This window comes from Rhinatrema bivittatum, chromosome 1, assembly GCF_901001135.1.
Source record: "Rhinatrema bivittatum chromosome 1, aRhiBiv1.1, whole genome shotgun sequence".
NCBI classification, from domain to species: domain Eukaryota; kingdom Metazoa; phylum Chordata; class Amphibia; order Gymnophiona; family Rhinatrematidae; genus Rhinatrema; species Rhinatrema bivittatum.
This window is the reverse complement of record NC_042615.1, coordinates 285780230-285786795: the sequence shown is the minus strand read 5'-3', so window position 1 is coordinate 285786795 and position 6566 is coordinate 285780230.

Genomic DNA, 6566 nt, shown 5'->3' with positions numbered 1-6566 from the left:
TCTGCAGTTGGTAGAGACAAGGACAATATCTGAATTAAAAAAAAAAAAAGCATGGGAAAAACACAGAGGATTTCTAAGGGAGTGGTAAGAATTGTAAGGATAAATAGTTGGTGTGGATGGGCAGACGAGATAGCAGAAAAAGACCATACGGCCTATCATGTTTCTATGAACTGAGAAGAGTCCCTCCTTGGCCTTTTGGCGGAGACTGAGAATTTGTGCAATAGTGGGGGTTAATTCTCTGTCAATCAACCCTATTGAAGACACAACATTGTTTGGAATCTGATTAAACTGGAAGGATTAAACCTTTCATAAAGAAAAGTCTACTGAAGGCTCAATAGTCGGCAGAAACCCTCCCTCCCCCACCCCAAACGCTGGTTTGTGAGAGCATAGATGAGTACAGAAAACATTCATGCCCATATCTTCTTGTAAATAGTTTTCTGGATATTGTAAATGACACAGCATTTTTTCTTCCTACAATCTATGCACTGTACCTTGGCCTCAAGGCTTAATTTATAGACTAAAAAGTAGGGATGTGAATCGTTTTTCAACGATTAAAATTATCGTCCGATAATGTTTATATCATCTTAAATCGTTATAGAACACGATACAATAGAAATTCTAACGATTTATCGTTAAAAATCGTTAAATCGTGTTAGTGCGCACTAACTCGAGTTAGTGCGCACTAACTCCCCGTTAGTGCGCACTAACTCGATTTAGTGCGCACTAACTGAAAATGATACAAATAAACACTTTCCAGGTCACTGAAGGTCAGTTAGGAATGAATATGTGTTCCTATTGGCTGGCTGCCCTCTTATCTATTGATATTACCAAGGTTACCACTGAGGTGATGGTTGGGGGGATGGGAAATGGAACTGGAAACTAACGAACACCAACAGAAAATGAAACAAAGTGTTCACACTTCCCAGGTCAGTAAAGGTCACTTATGAATGAATATGTATGTATGTATTCCTATTGGCTGGCTGTGCTCTTATCTATTGATGTTACCAATATGGTTGGGGGGATGTGAAATGGAAACAGTTGGAAGCTTGACAAAAAAAGTAATGTAATGATCAGCACTCACGTGACTAGAACTTGTTTGTTTATTATTTTGTTAGCAGGCACCTGAAATGCTAGTGCATGTTGAATTTGCCAATCACTGTGCATTTTAGAAAGGTGGTCCTGGCTGGAACTGTACACAGTTCAAATATATGTAATTGATTGTTGGTAAGTGTATTTTTTAAGTAGCCACACTGGCACCAGTATGTTTACTTTTCCTCCTACTTAACTCACTAGCTCAGCTTTGTAAGAAGGGCTTCTCTGCTTGTGTGTTGTTTTTGTTTGGTGTGAGGAGAGCAGAAACATCAGATCTTTATTCAAACTACTACAGTCATCTCTTACAGTGCCCTATCCCTATTAATACCAGGAGTGTTGTGATCTTCCTGCACACAGTGCCCTAACCCTGATACCAGTCTGAGACAGCTCCCTCCCTGCATTACTAGTGAGAGGCTGGCTTCACAGACAGGGGGGAGCTGCCTGACCCTCACTCCTGACTTCCCCCATGTCCCAGCTAGTGAATGGTGTGTGGGTGAGGGGGGGGGGAGGATGGTGAAGTCTGAGACAGCTCCCTCCCTGCATTACTAGTGAGAGGCTGGCTTCGCAGACAGGGGGGAGCTGCCTGACCCTCACTCCTGACTTCCCCCATGTCCCAGCTAGTGAATGGTGTGTGGGTGAGGGGGGGGGGGAGGATGGTGAAGTCTGAGACAGCTCCCTCCCTGCATTACTAGTGAGAGGCTGGCTTCGCAGACAGGGGGGAGCTGCCTGACCCTCACTCCTGACTTCCCCCATGTCCCAGCTAGTGAATGGTGTGTGGGTGAGGGGGGGGGAGGATGGTGAAGTCTGAGACAGCTCCCTCCCTGCATTACTAGTGAGAGGCTGGCTTCACAGACAGGGGGGAGCTGCCTGACCCTCACTCCTGACTTCCCCCATGTCCCAGCTAGTGAATGGTGTGTGGGTGAGGGGGGGGGGGGAGGATGGTGAAGTCTGAGACAGCTCCCTCCCTGCATTACTAGTGAGAGGCTGGCTTCACAGACAGGGGGGAGCTGCCTGACCCTCACTCCTGACTTCCCCCATGTCCCAGCTAGTGAATGGTGTGTGGGTGAGGGGGGGGGGGGAGGATGGTGAAGTCTGAGACAGCTCCCTCCCTGCATTACTAGTGAGAGGCTGGCTTCGCAGACAGGGGGGAGCTGCCTGACCCTCACTCCTGACTTCCCCCATGTCCCAGCTAGTGAATGGTGTGTGGGTGAGGGGGGGGGGGAGGATGGTGAAGTCTGAGACAGCTCCCTCCCTGCATTACTAGTGAGAGGCTGGCTTCACAGACAGGGGGGAGCTGCCTGACCCTCACTCCTGACTTCCCCCATGTCCCAGCTAGTGAATGGTGTGTGGGTGAGGGGGGGGGGGAGGATGGTGAAGTCTGAGACAGCTCCCTCCCTGCATTACTAGTGAGAGGCTGGCTTCACAGACAGGGGGGAGCTGCCTGTCCCTCACTCCTGACTTCCCCCATGTCCCAGCTAGTGAATGGTGTGTGGGTGAGGGGGGGGGGGGGTGGATGGTGAAGTCTGAGACAGCTCCCTCCCTGCATTACTAGTGAGAGGCTGGCTTCGCAGACAGGGGGGAGCTGCCTGACCCTCACTCCTGACTTCCCCCATGTCCCAGCTAGTGAATGGTGTGTGGGTGAGGGGGGGGGGGGGGGAGGATGGTGAAGTCTGAGACAGCTCCCTCCCTGCATTACTAGTGAGAGGCTGGCTTCACAGACAGGGGGGAGCTGCCTGACCCTCACTCCTGACTTCCCCCATGTCCCAGCTAGTGAATGGTGTGTGGGTGAGGGGGGGGAGGATGGTGAAGTCTGAGACAGCACCCTCCCTGCATTACTAGTGAGAGGCTGGCTTCGCAGACAGGGGGGAGCTGCCTGACCCTCACTCCTGACTTCCCCCATGTCCCAGCTAGTGAATGGTGTGTGGGTGAGGGGGGGGGGATGGTGAAGTCTGAGACAGCTCCCTCCCTGCATTACTAGTGAGAGGCTGGCTTCACAGACAGGGGGGAGCTGCCTGACCCTCACTCCTGACTTCCCCCATGTCCCAGCTAGTGAATGGTGTGTGGGTGAGGGGGGGGGGGAGGATGGTGAAGTCTGAGACAGCTCCCTCCCTGCATTACTAGTGAGAGGCTGGCTTCACAGACAGGGGGGAGCTGCCTGACCCTCACTCCTCCGGGGTATTGTGATCTTCCTGCACACAGTGCCCTATCCCTGATACCAGGGGTGTTGTGATCTTCCTGCATGCAGTGCCCTATCCTTATTAATACCAGGAGTGTTGTGATCTTCCTGCATGCAGTGCCCTATCCCTGATATCGGGATGTGTGCAAGAAGATCACAACACCCCCGGTATCAGGAATAGGGCACTGTGTGCAGGAAGATCACAACACCCCCAGTATCAGGAATAGGGCACTGTGTGCAGGAAGATCACAACACCCCTGGTATTAGGGATAGGGCACTGTGTGCAGGAAGATCACAACACTCCTGGTATTAATAGGGATAGGGCACTGTGTGCAGGAAGATCACAATACCCCTGGTATCAGGGTTAGGGCACAAGTTCTAGTCACATTGACTGATCACATTACTTGTTTTGTCAAGCTACCAACTGTTTGCATTTCCCATCCCCCATATACTGTCAGTAGGAAACTTGGTAACATGAATAAATAAGAGGGCAGCCAATAGGAATACATATTCATTCCTAAACTGACCTTAACTGACACGCCCCCGACACGCCCCCCTCAGAAAACCCCGGGACTTACGCAAGTCCCGGGGCTCTGAGCGCGCCGGTAGGCCTATGTAAAATAGGCTCACCGGCGAGCAGGGCTCTTAAAATCCGCCCCTAAGGGTATAGGTAATTGACATTACAGGATAATATTCATGTCTAAGTGAGTGAGTCATTTTGGGAGATTTTCATTCTCTCGTTTGGTTTATTCTTCTTAATTTGATAATTATCGTTTGTCCTTCCTGTTTTTATAGTTCTGTCTATTCTGATGTTTTATGTTAAATTGTAAGCGTTTTTGAATAGCCATGTTTTTAATTCATTTTTTAATTTCTTTCTGTCTGGTGAAATACGTAACGCCTCAGGCAGAGAGTTCCAGAGTTAAGAACACTCAATCTCTTGTTTATGTCTGACATGTGCATCTTATTGTGGGAACAGACAGTAGACCTTTATTTTGGGATCTTAGTGTTCCCTGAGGATTGTGCAGTTGTAGTGTCACTCCTAATAAGCCGGTGTTATTGGAATAAATTCAGCTGAATATTATTATTAATACTTTAAAGTAGATTCTGGATTCTACAGGTAACCAGTGCAGTGACATCAGCGTGGGTGTAATGTGATCATATTTCCTTGATCCTAATAATAGTCTTGCTGCAGCGTTTTGTAGTAGTAATAGTGGTTTTAAGTGACTTGCTGGAATACCTAGAAGTAAGGAATCACAGTAGGTTTGACAAGATTAGAGTTTGTAATACAGTGCGGAAGTCCAAAAAAAATTAATAATGGTTTCAACCGACTTAGTATCCACAGCTTGGGTAACCTGTCTTCATTAGTTTACTGATGTGCATTTTCATTGTGAGGTTCTCATCTAGCTGTACCCCTAAATCCTGTATTTGATTTGAGGGGGTTAATTTGAAAATTACTCAGGTCTAGGGCAGGTGGTTTAAATTTTGATGGGTTTCTACTCAGCCAAATGATTTGTGGTTTTTTTTGGGGGGGGTTAATGTCAGTTTCAGTTGCGATAGTACTTGCTGTATTGTTTTCATATATGTAGAGAGTATTGACACTGTGTTTTCAAATAATCTGGCAAATGGGATGTAAAACTGTAAGTCGTCAGCATACAAGAAAAAGTTATTCCTAGATTCATCAGTAATTTACACAGTGGCAGCTGGTAAATACTGAATAGTGTTGCTGAGAGGGCTGAGCTTTGAGGGACACCTGTATCACACGGGAAAGTGTCTGACATCTGGTCGCTGAATTTGACTTGGAATGTTCTGTTAGATAAAAATGAAATGAACCAACTGAGAACCATTCCGTCAATCCCTGTTTCTCATCTGTGTTATGAATCCTCCTGTAGCGGTGCTTCGGGAGGCTCTTCACCTCTTCCTGGAGGCTGCTCCGAAGCTGGGGTCTCGCCTATGAACTATCCAGGATTTGCTCCAGGGCCTGGAAGGCCTCGAGGTCCTTGGGGCCTGCCTGAGGCTTGCTTGGGTCTGCTTGGACTTCCTGGTTTGGGCCACGCCCTTCTCCCTAGGGGCCAGCCCGCAGCACTTCTCCTCAGTTATAGGGCCAGCTAGGTATGGCCCATCCAAACTCTTCCCAGGGAGTCGCCTGTCTGCAGCCCTAGAAAAGGACTTCAACTTCCAGTCAGCTTTGCCTTTACAATGAGCCAGTCGTCTGAGGAGCTTTTCCCTCATTTTGGACTCCATGTTCCTGCTCTTGCTTGGTGTTCCAGTATTCCAAGGGATCCCTCTTCGATATGTCTCTGCTGTTCCTGATTCTGGTCTCTGATGTCCCTGACGTCCTCCGTCTCTGCCCTCCGGATGTTCCTGAAGGCCTGTTGTCCTTGATGGCTAAAAGGTCCTTATGTTCCTGATCTTCCTGATGTCTGTTTCTGCAATGTTCCAGCTCCCCGAGTCCTCCAGATGGCCACCCCGAGGGTAAATCCATTCCGTCCGGTTCCTGTTTCCGGTCATTGGAGCCTCTGTCAGTTGGATTCCATTCCTGAGCCTGCCCTGCTCCTGCATGGTCTGTGACCAGCCTCCTTAGGCTGTGTAGGGCGCATAGAGGACAGGGTGGTCCGTGACCAGCCCATTGTGTCCGTCCTGACTAGTGGGCTGTGTAGGGCACCCTGAGGAACAGTGCTCACCTGTCTTCGTCTAAGTATTCCAAGTCCTTTTCGTCTTGTCTGGATTTTCCAAGGTCCGTAAGAATTATCCTTGCCTCGGACTTTTCTCTTGCCTTGAGACTTCATCTACCCTAGTCTCAGGTGCCTTCTATGACCGGAGCTTCCATCTGCTCACCTTTCTGGATGTCAATGCCTTGTGCCTTTCTCCTGAGTCCTGAAGTCTTCGTCTCAGCCTTCAAGCTTCATCCCTTGTCCGCCCTTGTCTCTTGTCCACCCTGCAGCCTGTACTGCTCCCTGCAGCAGGTCCGAAAGGGCTGGGAGTAGTCGGAGGACCACTCAGAGACCAACCTTGCATGGTTGGCGTCATCGAGGCATGCAGGTCGGCAGGGGCCTGGTCAGCTTCAACCCTAGACGAGGTCTGTCTTACTGCAAGGGGCACAAATCTCACCCCTAGCGCTCCCAGCCAGCAGAGCGCAACAATCTGATGGCATAATAGGGTATGATCCACTTTATCAAAGTCTGCTGTTAAGTCAATTAGCACAAGACATTAAGATTTGTCTGCGTCAAGCCCTCACAACACTGAGTCTGTTAATGAGAGGAGTAGAGTCTCAGTTGAGTGGTTTCCTAAATCCAAATTG